Genomic DNA, 19,995 nt, shown 5'->3' with positions numbered 1-19,995 from the left:
TTACCCATCTCAGAGGAGTTCTAGAATTACATGAGGATGGTGTCATCTCTTAAAGAGTGTTTGAGGTAAGCTGTGGAGTCTGGCTAGTGCACAGAGCGTATACATGAAGAACGTTCTCCGGAGGTTTTGCAACACACAAGCTGTAAAGAATGTTAAATTCCTCTGAAATGGACAGAAAGCAGTAGGGAGAAAGAGACGGTAGTTAGCCCAGTTAGGTTGGTTGCTGTGGGTGTGCAATAGATACAGCCTCAGGGCCTAAACCAGGGAAGAATAATGAGGCTAGATTGGAAATAATCCATAGGTTTTTCAGGAATGAGAAGGAGGCATCAGCCACAGGCTCTGGCAACTAATTCAATACATCAGTGCAAAAGACATCAAGCTTTTGATTTTAAGATTCTGAGTATATGTTATTTGCAAATGCTCATTCAAATAGGTTTTAAAATGTACTTAAAAGCCATGCATAGGGGCAACTGGGTGGCTCAGTCGGTTAAGCGGTCGACTTCGGCCCAGGTCACGATCTCGCGGTCCGTGAGTTTGAGCCCCGAGTCGGGCTCTGTGCTGACAGCTCAGAGCCTGGAGCCTGTTTCAGATTCTGTGTCTCCCTCTCTCTGACCCTCCCCCGTTCATGCTTTGTCTCCCTCTGTCTCAAAAATAAATAAACATTAAAAAAAAAAGCCATGCATAATCTGGTAGTGATGCATTTCCATGGACTCAAAGAAAAATAAGCGAAATGAATGTTTCATCTAATAGGAAACCAGAGTTCAAGTGTGTATGTAAATGATAAAATGATACACTATTTAAAGACTAGATGTTATTATCAAAGTTCATGCATAAGAATAGTCAACATCACAAAATAACCAGATGCCCACACCCTAATGTAAAACACTCATTTATAGCATTGTAGAAAATCTTAGGATTTCAGGATTGGAAATGACCTTAGAAGCCATAGAATCAAATCTTTTAATCTTACGGATACACACACTGAGTTCAGAGAGATTACATGATTAGTCAGAGATCACAGAATCAAGGAGTGACCAGAATCAGACCTGATACTTGGTCATACATGAACCCTCAAGTGATACAAATAGGTCAAGAGAACAGTAGCTGTCCCCAAACTAGCTCTTTCAAAAAGCATTGTATAATAATGAGGGATCATAAAAACCATCTCTCCTACCTTAAACACTCCCTACATCTTGAAGCCCATGGGCAATCTCTAGTACTTTAAAAGGTCTTGATGATAATATCCTTTGAAAGACAGCAGGGATTAGAAAAAGGAAGCAGTAATGTGAGCGGGCCTAGAAAAGCTGGCAAGACCTCCAAGGACAGTATCAGAATAAGATAGAAAAGCAACTGTTAACTTGAAAATATAGCAAAAAAAAAAAAAATAGTATGTAACTTTTCATAACAGATTTCTGAGTGTTAGGTTTCAAACTTGAATATATGTATAACGGATGGCAACATATAAAGTATTTTTAACCACCTGTCACTATCGAAATTGGATCAAAGCCTTGATATCTCTGCTATTTTAATAATATTTGGCTCTAATTTTGCTAAAATTTTCTCAATATCCTTTTCCATACTTGCAAGCTGTTTCCTTTCCAATGACTTCTAATTCCTTGAAACTATTTTCAATAGATAGAAACTATTTTCAATAGATACGTGCTACGTATCTGTAAATGCTATAATTAATAGGCAAGAATGCTCAGTGTTGATCAATTTTAAGACAGTGCCTTTATTCCACAGTGGCACCCCCATCATAACGCCTTCTATTAGAATTCCTTAGCTTTTCACATAATTTCTGTAAAAACTGCTTAGTATTACCATGGATAAAGTCCTCTTAGGCTATATCTTCAGCACTCTGAGCACCAGCTCAACTAGTACTTAAGCAGGGAGTTTGAAAACGGTTCAGCCCTTTCCCACATAGCACAGTGGGACAGCATGGTGTCATTAAATGCCATTTCATATCAACTGTACAGATATCTAAAAAGCCCCCAGAGTGTTTCCTTTAAAAACCACTTCCCTGTGTGGTTTTTAGGATCTAACAGAAGGAAAAGTCTCTATCCCTTATTTTGGGTTTTTAAAGACTAGTACAAAGCGCTGTTTTATTCTTTCTAAACAATCAAGCAGCAGGCAACGGGGAAAACTCAGTAGATGTGACGTTGGACATCTTAGGTTTGAAATTCATATTCTGTCACTGGCTCTGTGATCTTAGACACTGAAACTCCACCACCATTTGCTTCTGTATCTGCCAGTGTGATTACATACCTATTTGCAAAAGTGAATGGAGAATCAAAGGAGATAATTATGTGGAAATGTTTTGTAATCTGTGAATTACTCAACAAATGTTAGTCGCTGTTATTCTTCGTGTGTTTGTTTTGATGGATGTTCTCTGTGCATCAAGGAACCTGCTACCTCCAGCGCTCCAGGACTTGGCTGCTTTCCAGAACTGCTTGATTAAGTAAACCCCTCTACAACAGCAATTTTTCAAAGTATATTCCAGCAGTGTCAATTTTTTTTAAAAAATTGGGAAACACTGCATACAACGTACCCCTCTTACATATGACAAAGTTAAAAATCAGGATATTAAAGTCTGAAAAATCTTATCTGTTAAATTTTAATCTCAAAACTTATTCTATTTAACCATGGGATCCCATACTTTCTACGCCCTTCTTTTCTCTTCCCTTCCTTCCCCCTTCCCTTCCCTTCTCTTCCCTTCCCTTCCCTCTCTTTCCTTTCCTTCCCTTCCTTCTCTTTTTAACATGACACCTGTAAGTATTCTGCTTAAAGAACGTCATGGAACACAATTTAGTCACATGTGTTCCAAAAGTTTCTTGATCATATTTCACTTTTCCTTAGAAGTGATTCTGTGGACCTCGATTATTTGGCATAAGAGGGCTTTATTGGAAGTCGTGTTGTGTGTGTGTGTTTCTGTAGTATTTTTACACTGATGTATTTTTCCAAGTAACAAATTCTCTTCTGTTATTTTTATTCATGCTGTATTTGTATAGACCTTTACTATTTTCCACCCACTTCCCAATGTCACATCAACATCTCCCTTGATGCTCGGTCTCAAGCAATAAAACTAGAACGGGGAACTACTGTTATCCTCAATTTAAGGTTAGGAGTCTTTGGTTTTTCTTTCTTTTTTCTTTTCTTTAAGAATTTTTTTAAGTCTATTCTTTTATTTTGAGAGACAGAGAGACAGAGAGAGCATGAACAGAGAAGGGGCAGGGAAAGAAGGAGAGAGAGAGAGAGAGAGAGAGAGAGAGAGAGAGAGAGAGAATTCCAAGCAGCCTCCGCACTGCCAGTGAGAAGCCTGATGCAAGGGTTGAAACTTCGAACTGCGAGGTAGTGACCGGAGGCAAAACCAAGAATCTGAGGCTTAACCAGCTGAACCAGCCAGACGCCCCTAGGGTTAGGAGTCTTCACTGAGATCACACAACTGTTGTGGGACAACCAGCAGCAGAATGCAGGTGTACTCATCCTTGCTCATTGAGCTTTCTCCTACGGTGCAAAGCTTCCAAACTCCTAGCCTTTCGTACTGTGCACCTCTAATATTCTTTGCTTTCTGAGCCAAAACTAGTCTATTTTCTGCATTAGGTCAGGATAGAATTTGCTTGCTTATTTTTAGCTCCCTGATGACTGAACTCAATCTTTATTCGCTACAGGGTATTTGGGACTAGGAGAGGGAGAGGTTGGGAAGGTTCTATTTCATTTGAATTACTTAAGGAAAAGTCTCCCATTCTCAGATTCAGACCAAGATTTATTCAAGAAACCTCAAAGACAGTGGCTATGTCAGATTTTTTGAAGCATAAGACTGAATCCACTCAAAGGTTTGGGTTAATAATTCTATAGCAGAACAGTATGTACTATAAAAATGGGACTTTCCCTGCCATAAGGGCATGACAATCTTTTATATGAAACAAAAGCAGTTGTTCAAGTGCTGCCCATCTGGAGCCATAAAAGAGCTCAGAATCCATTAATGCAACCAGGAAAACAAAAGGGAAAGCTTTTTTTCCATGTACTTTCCACCATGCATTTGACACAGTGGCAGCTCAGTAACATTCTTGACATTTCTGAGCTGTTCTGTAGAGCAGCACAGGAACAGAAAGTGTGACTTAGACTCCACTGGCACATCACCAGGCTGCAGCACTAGGTAAAATTCAGTCAACTTCTCTTTGATACGCTGAGTGCCAGGTAATTTATAGCCAAGTGAACTTGGATGTTTGGAATGGTGTGGAAACCACACAGTGAACGAAATTCTGCAATAATGTAACCACTGGATTCAACCGGCTCCTGACCTAGGATTTTTATTATTTATTGTTTTAAGAGCTGCAATGGTTCACTTGGGTGGCTCATTCTGTTAAGCATCCCACTTCCTCCAGGTCATGATCTCACGGTTCGTGAGTTCAAGCCCCACATCGGGGTCCACGCTGATAGTGCAGAACCTGCATGGGATCCTCTCTCCCCCTTTCTCTCTGCCCCTCCCCAACTCTCTCTCAAAAAATAAATAAATAAACCTGAAAAAAAATAAGAGCTGCACCATGCAAATCAATAACTTACGTATTATTGATTCTAGTAGAGGTATCAGCTACTTCTTTTCTACCTGATAACATATATGTTTCTAAGCTTAAAAGTTATTGCAATCTATAGGGGTTCACAAAATCCAGTCATACATTGCATATTCTGAAATTAATTTAATATTATTCTTTTGATTTGGACAGAATACACACATTAAAACCTTTTCAGTCAATTCTGTAAGAATGACAGTGGGTAAGGGCTAAGACAGGTGATGAATGGAGCCTGATGAGGCAGTCAGTCACCAGAGCAAGAGTTTGAATTAGTGAAATCAGACAAAAGTCCACTAGTTTTTACAGTGATCTGTGCACAGGAGACTCGCCTGTGTGGACGACATCCATGCAATCCTTGGTTCTCTGCCTTCCACGTTGGTTCAGGTGAGAGGGACGAAGGGAAGATTACTCTGGCATATTTCCTGCAGGGTGGGCTGTGTCCCCAAGTCACAGCCTTTCATAAAAGCCTTCCTGGGTTCTGTTTATTCCATTCTTTCCATTTTTCCTTCAGACCTCGACTTCTCACATTCTGCACCACTGTTTGGTTTTATTACACTCTGAGAAAACATGTCCACTGCCTTTTCATCAAACTTTTGTCAAATTACCCTATGTGGAAGTGCCATGCTTTACCTCACCCTGCCTTATTATATACACTACAAACTCAAAACATGTCTGCCTGTGTATGCCTGGCCAACCAGTTAGGGCCCTACTTGCAAGAATACAAATGAAATGTGTATGAAGTCCTTCACTCTAGGAGAAGAGTGACCTAGGGTCCCAGCTTTAGTCCTAAATTGATAGTCATTGCAGGAAAATAATGTGTGTGTGTGTGTGTGTGTGTGTGTGTGTGTGTGTGTGTGTGGTTACAATATAGCGTGTATCCCCTGGCTCATTCTCCCATCCACTTGCATACCGGCATACCGTGGAATATGAGTGCATTCATAACCAGCTTATTTAGTAAATACTTCTATATTAGACCTGCACAGAATTTTGGCAAATTTAAATGATCAAAGTAACATATGTTTACAAGTGCACAAAATTTTATATTTGTCTTATGGCTTTCTTTCTTCAGCCCTCACATTTAAATTTTGCAAATAACTTTCCCATCACACATACCTCGTTCAGATTATTTTTTTAAGCTATTAGATATATTTGGACACTTTTAATTTGTATAAGTTGCACCAATTATTTCTTCCATAAGCATTATCGGGCAAATGAAATAGATTAGACAACACAATCATAGGTGCAAATAAATAGTTTTAAAACGCAGTTGAATTATTTTTAATTCCTGTGGTTATATCTTTCATGTAAGAATAGTCAACCACACTGCTAATTAACTTGAAAAGAACATAGTTAAATTGTCTTATATGTTAATTATTTTAGAAACTCTATTAGAAGCTCAAGTTTCTTCTCATGCTATGCTGGCTTCTTCTGCCCATGTAAGTGCTCTCATCTGAATATGTTATAATTACATATGCAACTCTACACTGGGCAGTATCTGACAGCATTTCCATGTTTTTCTATAGACTTATATATTTTTGGACTCCTCCAGTCTCTGCGGTAGTACTAGAAAATGGAAGACATGAAAAGACACATTGGCCAGATTTTCACTGGGGCTTGGAGACGGTGGGGTGTTGTTCACCATATTCCCAAGAAAGGCTGTCAGGGTATCTGGTGAGTGTGAATGTGTCTGTCTTCGGAAAAATGTAGCTAGAAGTTCACACTATATTTAAAAATCTCAAGATTTAATTGGCTGATTGTAGTTTTAAATGTTTTGTGGTGTTTTTTTTTCCTCCTGATTTTCGATGATACTGCCTCCCTAAATTTTCTTTTCAAAATTAGATACCTAACAGCTAAACAAAATATTAGGTGAAAGCAATCTTAGCCACTGCTGAGCCTTTCTTCTTAATGTGATCAGAATAAAGCGAATGTCCACCTGCATAGCTCAGCCTCCACACAGAGGCTGTGGCTGACAGATAACAACAGAGCAGCCTTGGGGAGAGGGGATATAAGTGCTGGAAAACTGAAACCCAGGTGGGAGGGTAGAGCCCTCAGATGTAAAATTAAGTAAGCAAGGAAATGACCACAACACAGCTCTGCACACTAGAAATTAATTGTATGCTTTCACATAAAGAGGACTTTAGAGAAGTTTGATGTATAAGAATACAGCAGAGTATAAAATATGACCATCTGTTTCTTTTTTTTAAATTTTTAATGTTTATTTATTTTTGAGAGACAGGGCATGAGTGGGGGAGAGGCAGAGACAGGGAGACACAGAATGTGCAGCAAGCTCCAGGCTCTGAGCTGTCAGCACAGAGCCCAACGTGGGGCTTGAACCCACAAACCGTGAGATCATGACCTGAGCCGAAGTCGGACACTCAACCGACTGAGCCACCCAGGCACCCCTAAAATTATTTTTTAAATGTGTATTTACTTTTGAGAGAAAGACAGAGTGCAAGGGAGGAGGGTCAGAGAGAGAGGGAGACACAGAATCTGCAGCAGGCTCCAGGCTCTGAGCTGTCAGCACAGAGCCCAACACAGGGCTCAAACCCACAAACCATGAGATCATGACCTGAGCCCAAGATGGACACTTAACTGACCAAGTCACCCAAAATAAGACCATCTCTTACAACTAAGTACCAACTAAGTACTTAGGCCAAGAATTAGCCTGGACTCATACATAATAATGTGCCTTATGATTATACCTGATATGTGTACTCACATCCTCAATAGTACCCGAGAGGAATGTGGAAAGAACAAGGCAACTGATATTCCATGACTATCAGCAAACACTGAGATGGGGAGCATATCTCCTTAAATAAGGATGGGGAGCAGCAGAAAGAGAGAGAGAGAACCAAAGAACATGGGGACTGTGATTGAATACTGAAAACACGTAAAAGAATTAACTTGAAAAATAATAAAGGGGATGCTTGAAGAAATAATTTAATAAAGAAACTAGCGGAAATACTTTTCTAAAAGAAGCCTGTTTAGAAATATCAATGAGAGGGGCACCTAGGTGGGTCTGTGGTTAAGCGTCGGACTTGATTTCTGCTCAGGTCACGATCTCGTGGGCTCATGAGACTGAGCACTGAGTAGGGCTCTGCGCGGAGAGTTTGGGATTCTCTCTCTTCCTCTCTCTTCCCCTTCCCAGCTCTCTCACACACACACACACACACACACACACACACACACACACACACACTTTCTCTCTTTCTCAAAATAAATGGACTTTAAAAAAGAAATATCAGTGAGAAATAAGAGAGTATGGCACCTACGGAACAACAGTAGAAAAGTATAAGACAAGAACAGGTTGAGAAGTCAAGTAATATACTTGATCTTTGAATACTCCTGGAAATGTATAATACATATTAATATATCTTAATAAGTAATACATTTGAATATGTTTTCTATAAGTAATATATTATATGGTTTATTCTCTGATCAAAACACATCCAGAAACTTTAATGAAACTTTTAAGATATATTACAAAATGAACAAAAGTATTCTTATAAATTACTATCAAATTCCATTAATAAGATACTTAGTAAATAATGCTAATGGGATCACTAGCCTCTGAGTCCTGTGAAGCCAGGTAAAATGCTCATCTGATTCATACCTAGTGTGGGCATGTCTGGCACTGGTATATGCTCAATAAATATGTGAATCAACATTACTATTCTAAATTGGGTTGAGATAGCAGAGTCTGAGATAGAGATTCTTGACTGAGAGAGTACTCTCAGAGGAAGCATGGAAGGGTATGAGGAACGCAGGTGAGTACAAAGAAAATAGGCAATAACAAAATACCATAGATTTGCTGGATTAAACAAGAGACATTTATTTCTCAGTATGGATGCTGGGAAGTCCAAGATCAAGATGCCAGAAAGATAAAGCCATACTGAGCCTCCTCTTTTGGCTTGTAGGTGGCCTCCATCTACCTCACTATGTCCTTACGGGGGAGACAGAGAGCAAGGGAGTGAGCCTCTCTAGAGTCTCTTCTTACAAGGGCAGTAATCACATCATGAGGTCACTAATCCACCCTATGACCTCGTCTAACCCTAACTATATCCGAAATGCCTCATCTCCAAATACCATCACAGTGGGGGTTAGGACTTCAACATGTGAATTTGGGGGTACACAGTCAGTCCATAACACAGTTTCAGAAGAATATTGCCTCTTACTATGACCTACTCTCATCCCATCAAGAGCTCTTAAACATGAATTGCACCACCAAGGCAATTACATATGTATACATATTGTCAAGGCATATGTATCCTTGTTGGTTGCTTCTAAGTATACCATGTTTTAGGAGCCATCTCCAAAGATAAGCCAGCTGTCAGATGTCTCAAGGCTGCCATTTTGACCTGGATGCTCTTTCTGGTCATTGTACCCATATGGCTTCTGATGGTTAAGTGCTGCTCCCTGACCTTGGCTATTCTGGAATTTCTCATCCTTGGTGAATGACAGAATTTCCCACTGTCAATCCTGTCCTACAGAGGACAGCCATTACTCAGGTAATGAGGAATGCTGGTATCCACTAACACATCCCTTATTGCTTTGACATTTTTAACTGGAGTCTTTTCCAATTTTACATACCAGATTCATTTTAGCACTTGATCTTCTCTGAGCCCGTAGATCCATTCTTGCACACTCTCCCAAAGCTGTTCTTCCATCTCTAACTCACTTAAGGTGAGCCATTGCCTTTTGCAAGTTTATGAGTCATCTAAAAAGCATATTAAAATCATTTCCAAAGGCCTGTGCCAAGGTGTTATTCCTGAGGCATGGAACAAGTGCCTCTAATTGAGAACTTTCTCTGGTCCACAATTATATTCTTGTTCCTTCTGGGTCAGCACCTTTAGTCTCCAGTCACAGGCATACTCTCCAATTCTTTTTGGCACATATTAGGCATGTCATATTACCCAGGTCTGATAGTTCCTTTGGTTAAAAAAAAAAAAAATCCTCTCTTCTCCTCAAATCATGAACTCTTCCCTTTTCGAGTCATGCTCAGATTTAACAAAATTATTGGCATAGTAGCAAGGAGGGTTGTGGAGGGATAATCCTGAATAGGTGAAGACTATTCCGAAAGGCACTTGCCACAGTTATGCCTTTGAACAAGGGTGACTATTTTTCTCTAATAAGGCAGAGGAGACTAAGTCCACAGGCCTAGAAGGCTCAGCAGAATCTTGGAGTTCATTCATCGCTTCTCGGCCTTTTGGCTAAGATCAAGTGTAGAATCTTGGAGTTCATATATTTCCACTGCCTATACCTAAATATAGGTCTTTTGGACCCACATCTGATTGAAATAAGCATTTTCAAAGTCCTTGATATGTTTTCCACGCCCTTGAGAAAAAAACCATGCCTTGAACATATTCCAACTCTATATCCCTTAATCCAGTTTATTATAACAGAAATTTATGAGCACCAATTATGTACACAGCCTCTCACTGAACACATCCTTTTCTTGCATATTTTGTGTTAACCAATGTGGCACAGGATAACCACTGTCACTCATATCCATGCCCCGGTGTAAAAACCATGTAGCCAGAAGTGCTGTCCTCATTGACTCTCCCTACTTCCACATCTCTTAAGTAAGGCCTAAGTAAGGCCTAATTACAAAGTTCTCAGTCCAAATAGACTAAAGATTCCAGGGGTCAGTTTGCTGCTGAGTAGCCTATTCAGTTTAGATGATACAAGTAATCAGGAAACAATAAATCTAGATTGTGGGCTGGGACAAGAAAACCACAATGGTAGCACCATGACAGTGGGAAGATATTAGAATGGGTTCTGAAGAAAATATCACGGGAATGTATGAATGACTGCTGTACCCCCTCCCGCCTGAGGAATCACGATAGAGATTTAGACCATCTTTTCAACTCAAATCCTAGGATGATAATATGTGCTTGACAGAGAGTCTGGGTGTGGCAGAACAAGAAAAAGATAATGTCTATCATGTCCTTACTATGCACTCTGCTCAATGATCTATATGCATTAGCTCATTCCATCCTTATAAACATCTTAAGTTCTGTAATGCTTATCCCGTGTACACATGAGAACACTGAGGCAGAAAGAACTTAACTGCATGGTGTCACACAGCTCTGAATTAATTCTAAGACTAACTGCAAATTCAATACCTTACCTACTACTCTTGGAACCGAAACCAAAAACAAAAAGCAGACACTATTATCTGTCATGAACCTATAAATTTGAATATGTTTCTGTCCTTTCTTGGTCTCAATTTTTCATCTGTACAATGAACACATTTCATTTTATGAACTCTAATAAATTTCCCACCTGCAATATTTTGTATAACCTATCAATCATTTACTTAGTGAGCTTGCATCAGGTGCCCAGAAATTTAAAGCACACCACTCGATTACCTGTGTAGTGTAAGTTCAAATAATTTACTTGTCTTGCATTACTTTTTTTTTCCATAGGAGGTTCTACCAGGAGAAAATAATAAGTCATCATCTGTGATTTTTGCTTCTTTCCCTGGATACTTTCTGCCAATATTACAGACACACAGACACGTAATTTTTTCACCAATAGTTGGGGTCCAACTTTCTTATCCCAACAATATTTTCTTTTATTCTAGAGACAGAGACTACTTATTAAAAACACCCCAAATTTATGTAATTGACAAACTATTTTTCTCATTTTCTTTCCAGCTCTTTAATAATTAAACAATGAAAAAAGGGTCTGGAATGTTTTCTCTGATGGCTAAAATCTATTACTTGGACCATAAAGTTGATGTCAAAAAAACATAGGATCTTTTATGCCCACACATTTTTACATCACAGAAGCTATAAATGTTTCCCACTAAGAATTAAAATACTTTTGCTATTCTATTTTTTTTTGTTTCTAGAAGCCTTATAAACTCTACACATCAGAAATGATTATTCTTACCATGATTCTCTTTTGTGTAAGGATATAATCCATTTTATTAATTACTTAGTATATGTTTTCCCATACACCATGCCATCTTATGAGTAGGTAGACATGTAATGCCCGTGTAACACTTTCATTTTCAAAGAGAAGTCTTTTTCTCCTTGTTCCCTTGAAATAAATAATGCCAGGAAAGACATCTATACTGAATTCATCTACAGTGAAGTATTCTGTGTCCTACTGGCCACAAGCTGGCTCTGTTGGAAATCAGTCAGCCAGGTAGTTTAGGGTCATTTGTCCTGGGTAATTTTGTTACCTAATTAAACCCTTTTTCTTTCTTTTTTTTTTTTTTTAATTTTTTTTTTCTTTCAACGTTGATTTATTTTTGGGACAGAGAGAGACAGAGCATGAACGGGGGAGGGGCAGAGAGAGAGGGAGACACAGAATCGGAAACAGGCTCCAGGCTCTGAGCCATCAGCCCAGAGCCCGACGCCGGGCTCGAACTCACGGACCGCGAGATCGTGACCTGGCTGAAGTCGGACACTTAACCGACTGCGCCACCCAGGCGCCCCTTAAACCCTTTTTCTATACTTCTCCCCCTAACTCTGTTCTACAACACAGGGAGCACCATTTTTCTGCCTCTTGTCAAATGGCTTCTCGGTAGATTTAGGCAGAGGTGAAAACAGGAAGGTGAGAATAAGAGAAAGTGGAGTCTTTTTTCCTCTCTTATGGGATGGTTAGACACTGTGGCAATGTCTTTGGCAATGGTTGGGTCTCCTCAGCTCATGCAGAACAGCCCATACCTCTCGGCCCCAGCCACTGCAGGCCATGGTTCTAGATCCCCTTATATAGCTTAACTTTTGAATCTGATATCACTGCCTCCTCCCTCTGTGCCATCTGCTCTCAGCCAAGTCATGTTTCCAGCTGTTATTAATCTTTGGTTTGCTTCATGATCCCTGAATGATTCACCTGCAACTCTATCACTATGTCAACAATTCCTTGAATTTTATTCTCTTTTTTTGAAAGACCTAGTACTGTTTCACTTTTTTGGATTGGACTTATAGATTAACCCACACTTACTCATTTCACATTCATTCACCAAGACTTTATTACGTATCTAACTGCTGTAAGGTGTAATGGTAAGAGCACACCTGAAAGTAAGGTACACATTTTTCCCCATCTTTTATGAAAATTATAGTCCAGTAGAAAAGACAGATATTGGGGAGCCCGGGTGGTTCAGTTGGTTAAGTGTGTGACTTCAGGTCAGGTCATGATATCATAGTTCGTGGGGTCAAGCCCTACATCATGCTCCGTGCTGGCAGATTAGAGCCTTAGAGCCTGCTTTGGATTCTGTGTCTCCCTCTCTCTTTGCCCCTCCCTTGCTCATGCTCTGTCTTTGTCTCTCTCTCCCTCTCTCTCTCTCTCTCTCTCAAAAATAAATACATAGTAAAAAAAAAAAAAAGATAGACATTGTATACTAACCCGTGGGTATGATACATATTGTAAAGATAAATTCTATGATATTATGGGATCAAATAATAAAAGAGAGTAAGCCAAAATGACAGGTTGGGAAAGGTCTTGCTAAGTACGAGACTTTTCAAACAAGATCTAAAATGTGACACAGCCTGGGCCAGGTGTATGAACTATGAGGGAAAGGTGAGAAGAGAGAAAATATTTTAAAAGTATATTCTACCTAACTTAATTTCCCAGTTTACAAATGATCTATAAAATCTTTTATCATTGCTTGCCTTGAGTGTATTGAGCCATATGGCTGGGCAGTGGGGAAGGGAAGGAGAATTTCTCTATTATGTATATTCTACTATAACCAGTGAATAATGTGTTAACAGCATGTAATGTATATTCAAAAGCATCATTTAAAATTACCTAAAGGGGCACCTGGGTAGCTCAGTCAGTTAAGTGACTGACTCTTGATTTCGGCTCAGGTCATGATCTCACGGTTTGTGGGACCGAGCCCAGCATCCAGTTCTGTGCTGACAGTACATAGACTGCTTGGGATTCTCTCTCTTCCTCTTTCTCTGCTCCTCCCCTGCTCTCTCTCTCTCAAAATAAAGAAATGAACTTAAAAAAATAAAATTACCTATAAATATTACCTATAAAACTATGGTTTTAGAGATTCTCTGGCTAGTAGTGTCCCCATTTAGGATGAAGGTGACACACAGCATTTCAAATATTTCAGCAAAAATATGACTGTATGCTAGATAACACATGACCTCAAATGCTTAAATAATAAAGGAACATTGATATACTAGCTGTCTCTGTGATACTTCATTCAAAACCTCCTGCAGCCTCACTAAAGAGCTATAGGGTTTGCATCTGCAAATAGAAGCATTGAAACCTGTCCCTGTGTGTCACCTTGCCTTTTATTTAGCTTGGAAAGACCACCTTAGGTGAAAGCTATTGAGACTCATTTTAGTACTTTCTTATACTTTTGTGTGTTCAGTTTGATGAAAAATATTTGCAAATTATTTAGTATTTCCCAGGTACTGTGTCTAGCCCTGATGGTGACATAATAAATAAAATGCACATCTTGGCCTTTAGGAATTTTTTTTTTTGCCTGAGAGATGCAGAAAAGTGAATGTCTGCTTATAATAGCATAAGATACAAGAAGGAGGTCGACGTTGTATGTTATGGGAGCTCAGGAGAAAGGCATCTAGCTAGCCTTGGGAGTCAAGGAATGCTCACTGGAGGTTGTAACAGCTAATTAGAAGAGGAATCAAAAGTCTGTTTTGGTGGACATACATAAACCTGTATGTTAACTCCTTTTTGAGTAACAAGATGGAAACCCAACACTGGTCAATTTCCAAAAGAAGCAAAAACAATATGGTGCTTAATTTATGAGATCTAGTTTATAGCTGTTATAAAAGACTTTAAGTTATTTACATTAGCTCTGTTACCCTCACCAATGCCACGTAAGGATGATTGCTGTTGAAAGAGATTCCACAGTGTGCCAGCCTGAAACACCATTTTCTTAGAGCTAAAGCATAGGGTTTGTTTTACCCTAAGGACTCCTTATCCCCATAAAAGAATTATAATTAGGGTCATAATTAGTAAAGTTGCTCATTATTCTTAATTCAATTAGACATTAGCTAGACATCAAAAATTATAAGACACACCAATTATTTGCCAGAGTAAGTTATTTATGTAATTTGCCTTATGCTTATTGTATAGCCAAATGTAAAATGCAACAAAACAGGACAGCCAAATGTGCCAAATAAAGCCAACACACCAACCCCTCTTTAAAACTCCTTCATAGCTGACAGTTCCATGGTTGTCCAGGGCGCTCACTAGTTCCCTTTGCATGGCTTTATCTCTGTTGGTTCTGAACTTAACTCTGACTCTCAGTAGCTTTCTCTGTCCTACTTCCCAAGAGAAAGTTAGGGAAGGGTCGGGGAGGTATTAACAAACATCTGAAGTCACTAACCTTGGCCACACTCCCTCTAACATGGTGTAACATTTTTTATTTCATCTCTGTTGGTTTCCAAGCTAGGATGATCGTGTGGCCATGATTCTAAGTTCCCCTTTCTATTTTTCTTTTAGTAAATGGGGGAGCTTCCTTTTTTTTTTTTTTTTTGAAAGGATGAGGCCATTCAACATGATCTCTCTCATCCTTCTTAGTTGTCATTTCACCAATACTAAATTTTTATCACGTCTAAATTCTCTCAGTATACATAGAAAAACATAGCTCCTGCTCTCTAAGGTGAATTCTTTTACCTTGGCTCTTTGTCACAAACGGTATTTTTAAAAAATCAAGCAAATGCTCTTGCTTCATTATCCTATGTTTTTCTTTTAATTTTTCTTCTCCCTATCCACTGGCTCTTTTGTCTTTGCCCACACATGTACCATTGTCTGTACTTTATACAAAAAGTTTTACCTGATTCTACCTGTGTAAGAGTTTGTCTGTCTTTGTTTCTTTCATACATAAAATATACACATGGAAAGACATGTATTCTATGCATGTATCATACAAAGATTATACAAACACAGAATAGGGAGAGGGTGACTGGGGAGCTAGAGAAAAGGTTTTTAAGACTGAGGTTTGAGCTAGGTTCTATAAGAATCAATGAGATTTTTCCAGGTCAGAATTTCTCAAACTTTTTTTTTTTTTTTTTTTTTTTAATCTCAGGACCACTTTATGCTCTTAAAAGTATGTGAGGACCCTGAGGAGCTTTTGTTCACGTGAGTTTTATCTCTGAGTATTGTAGTACTATACTTTTAAATTAATTTTCAAATAATAAAAACCCATTAGATGTTCACATAAAAATACACTTTACAGAAAACAGCCAAATTTTAAAAAGTCAGAATATCATTGTTTTAGAATGTTGCAAATCTCATCTCTGACTTAATAGAATGTTGTTGGCTTCTTGTATCTGCTCTGCATTAAGTCGGTTGCAGAATGTTGTTTTGATTGAAGTATGTGAAGAAAATCCTGCCTCACAAATGTATATTCAAACAAGAAAAGATAATTTTATTTTATTTTTAATTTTTTTAATGTTTAATTTTTAGAGAGAGAAAGAGAGAGACAGAGCGTGAGCGGGGAAGGGGCAGAGACAGCAAGAGACACAGAATCCAAAGCAGGTTCCAGGCTCTGAGCTGTCAGCACAAAGCCCAATGTGGGGCTCAAACCCACAAACCTTGAGATCATGACCTGAGCCGAAGTCAGATGCTCAACTAACTGAGCTACCCAGGGTCCCCAAGAAAAGATAATTTTAATAGCCCTATCACATAATTGAGGATATCATTCTTTAATATTACAGTAACACTCAACAAGTGGTAAACTCTTACAAGTTAGTTGTAATGTGCAATCTGAAACCACATCAATGAATTATTCTTACTCTGTTTCATTAAAAGCCACTGGCTTGTCTTGCACTTTGATAATTACCATGAAACACTATACACTGGTCATTTGAAAATATTCTAGACTTATGCAGAACTTTCCATTTTTGACACCTTCCATTATACATTGTAAAAAAAAATCCCAGTCATTATCAGAATTTCTTTAAGCATTGACAAATGCTCAAGCCTACAGTGGCAAATAAAAATTTCTCAGAATTTCCCACAGTCAGAGAAAGACAAATACCATATGATTTCACTAGTGTAGAATTTAAGACACAAAACATATGAACAATAGGGGAATGGAAGGAAAAATAAAATAAGATAAAAACAGAGAGGGAGGCAAACCATAAGAAACTCTTAACTACTGACAACAAACTGAGGATTGCTGGAGGGGAGGTGGGTGAGGGATGGGTTAAATGGGTGATGGGCACTAAGGAGGGTACTTGCTGGGATGAGCCCTGGGTGTTATCTGTAAGTGATGAATCACAAAACTCTACTCTTGAAACCAATACCACAGCGTATGTTAATAACTTGAATTTAAATAAAATTTGGAACAAAAAAACATTTGACAATTCCAATAGTTATGTCAAATTTCAAATTTTAGCATTGGTAACACATACTATTAGTTCTTTTTCTTGAAGTGAGAAGCTCAGTTTGCTCATTTTTCAGAGTATGTCTGCTAAATACCCAATTCTGAAAAATGTTAACTTTCAGTTATTCTTTCAAATGCATTTTCATTGAAAAATGTGGCCAGTTCACCTCAAAATTACAGAACTGCACCATGTTTTGGGGGAAAACCATTGTATTTCAGTGTCCAGAATAAATGCTTTATGTGTACTTCCCTTTTAGCCACAGAGACTATTTAAAAGTTGAATCAAGAGGAGTCATGATTTATTTATTTGTTTGCTTGCTATTAATGTTTATTTATTTTTGAGAGAGAGAGAGATACAGAGCATGAGTGGGAGACGGGCAGAGACACAGGAAGATATAGAATCTGAAGCAAGCTCCAGGCTCTGAGCTGTCAGCAGAAAGCCTGACATGGGGCTCGAACTCACAGACCTTGAGATCATAACTTGAGTTGAAGTTGGATGCTTAACTGACTGAGCCACCCAGGTGCCCTGAGGAGTAATGATTTAATAAAAATAATAACCTTACTGCTTCATTAAAGAAAGTGCTAAGTAAAATTCCTCTCTCTCTCTCTCTCTCTCTCTCTCTCTCTCTCTCTCTCCCTCTCTCTCAATTTCAAGTGCCTGACAGTGAAAAAATACAGTAATTACTTATATACTTTGGTGCCAATGCTTTGATTGGTACCAAGTTTATCTACCATTTTATAAAATCTTTTGTAATATTATTGCAAATGTTAGCACAGTGAAGAAAGACAAATGGTGTCACAGTGTATTTTGGAAGTGGTCTTGATAACCTAGACACCCTTAGAGGATCCTGGGACTCCCCCCACACCCCACATTCAAGGACCAAGCTTTGTGAACTGCTGCTGTACATATAGAAACTTAAAAGACACTCTTGCAGAAAAAATTAGCATATAGAAAGATTATAATAACACATATTTATCAACAGCACCTAGTTAACTAGAGCTTATAATTATCCACAACATATTACTCTCTGCTCCCCAAACATGACTTTCTCTTTTGGTCTCTACACCCTAAAGGAGTAGGAGAGATAGTAAGATGCCTGGGAACACAGAGGACACTGTGGTTTCACTTGTATTCTGTGCTCCAGTTTGGCGGTGAGATCAGCAATATACTACCTTGCCCTTACGGTTTCAATTCATTGTTTTTCCAAATCTGTGCTACTGCAATGCCCCATGATAGCCGTTAGCCTAATGTGGTCATGTAAATTAAGCTTAGTTAAAACTAAATTAAACAGCATTAAAAATTTACTTCCCCAGTTAAACTAGTCCTACTCAAGTGCTCAATATCACATGTGGTTGCTGGCGATTATTTGATTAGTACACACACAGAGCACCGCGGACAGTTCTACCAGACAGGGCTGGGGTCGAATATCACATTCTTTCTATCCTCACCATAATTTACTGCACTCCACTTACCCTACTTACCACTGGCATTTTTGAATCACCTGCTTTATTCATAGTTCTTGGCTATTTCTTTCTGTTTAATACAAACCCCCATGAGAATGCCCTACCCAATCAATATATTAGACTCCCAATTCCTTGATGTCCTGTATTTCCAGTGTCCGTTACCTCCAGGCCAGTCTGTACACAATCCAGAGAAGCCCCATCTCTGAAATGTTAAACTTCATGTCCTCATTCTCAGATCACATATCTCCAACTTCTATAGCTCCCACCTTCTCATTTCCATTCAATATGTTACTTCAGCCTTTCAAGAGAGAGGCGCCATGGGCCTATTACCAAGTAAGACTTCCACATCAACATAAGATGACTCTCCCGGCCTGGACTCTTGATTATTATCACTTAAGGGAAAGCTCTGGCATAGGTCTAGGGTGGCATGAACTGACAGGCTGATCAAAGCAATTGTCATCTTTCTTACTGCCTATTATTTCTTCCTTTCTGCCAATGTCCTGTTCAAATTTCTTTCTACTTGTACCCTGCCCTTTGGAAGCTGGACAGATGCCATGAGTTTCCAAATATAATCTTGGGTTTGGGTGAAGCCTGTTGACTCTCTGGCTCCCCACCTTCTTGAAGTCCTATCATTTGTGTTCTACCACTGGTCTATACCAGCATCCAGGAAGCTGCCCTTAACTACTTCCAATCTCCCATTACCCATATCCAATTGATCACTAAATTCTGCCGTTTGTGCTTTCCAAATGTATTCCAGATTAATTCTGTCCTTTCTTAACCTCTCAAATTAAGTCTATTGGTAGCACTGGGGAAAGGGATTGGTTGATTAGAACTGAAAGTTGCCAAGGGAGAGGTGAGACTCCAAAAGAGTAATTTGGGTGTTTAATGGATATACTTCTAAGAAAATTCTAGACAAGGGAGAGAGCGTGGATATTTTAGGTGAGCCATGGCCAGCAATTGAAGGGGCAACAAGGTTGATAATTTCTCAAGAATTAGAGGTAAGATTGGAACCCGCAGCCCAGAACTTCCTGAAGCTGTACAGAGAGAAGAAAATACGCTATTTCAAGCAGTGAAAAGAGCACTTGTCAGGGGCCTGTTGCAACAAAAGGGCAATGCATGACGGTAGCCAGCTGTGATGATGGTAATGGCTTTGTGGAACACAGCAGCTGTCTCAGAGGGAACGGCAGCCTTGCAACGAAACTCCCTAGTTTTTTCCAGTAACGCAAAAACTTGCCAACTTTCTATGCCCAAGTTCTCAGCATACAACTTCCTGCCTAAGGCAAGGGAAGGTTGCCTGGAGCAGCATCCCTTCCCCATCGCCCAATCCCACTGATGCACAGGGGAATTAGTAGTCAGAACAGCAGATCGTGGACTATTCCAGCAACACCTCATTCTCGGAGAGCTATCAGGGCAATCAGGAGTAAGACAAGACTGTAGGAGACATCCAGCAAATCATCCTTGCCCCTTAAGTCACCCACCTTCTTATGAGATGGAAGCATGTGCAACAGTTTAGGCATTAGAACTGCTATGGTCCTTACTCTGTCTTAACACTATGCCTGTGCTGTTGGCCTGGGGATATGAACTTTACATAGTTTTTTCTGTATTTTTTATTCATTCAACTATAAAACAAACTCCTTG

General features: G+C 39.2%; 1 pseudogene; it reads left to right on the top strand.

Annotated features, from left to right (window-relative positions):
- The first annotated feature begins 9,761 nt into the window (after positions 1 to 9,761).
- Positions 9,762 to 9,888, top strand: LOC121010893 (uncharacterized; annotated as a pseudogene).
- Positions 9,889 to 19,995: the final 10,107 nt, after the last annotated feature.

This window comes from Herpailurus yagouaroundi, unplaced genomic scaffold (genome assembly GCF_014898765.1).
Source record: "Herpailurus yagouaroundi ecotype Mexico unplaced genomic scaffold, PumYag 192, whole genome shotgun sequence".
Taxonomy (NCBI): domain Eukaryota; kingdom Metazoa; phylum Chordata; class Mammalia; order Carnivora; family Felidae; genus Herpailurus; species Herpailurus yagouaroundi.
The sequence above is the reverse complement of the archived record's forward strand: the minus strand, read 5'-3'. Positions and strand labels throughout refer to the sequence as shown.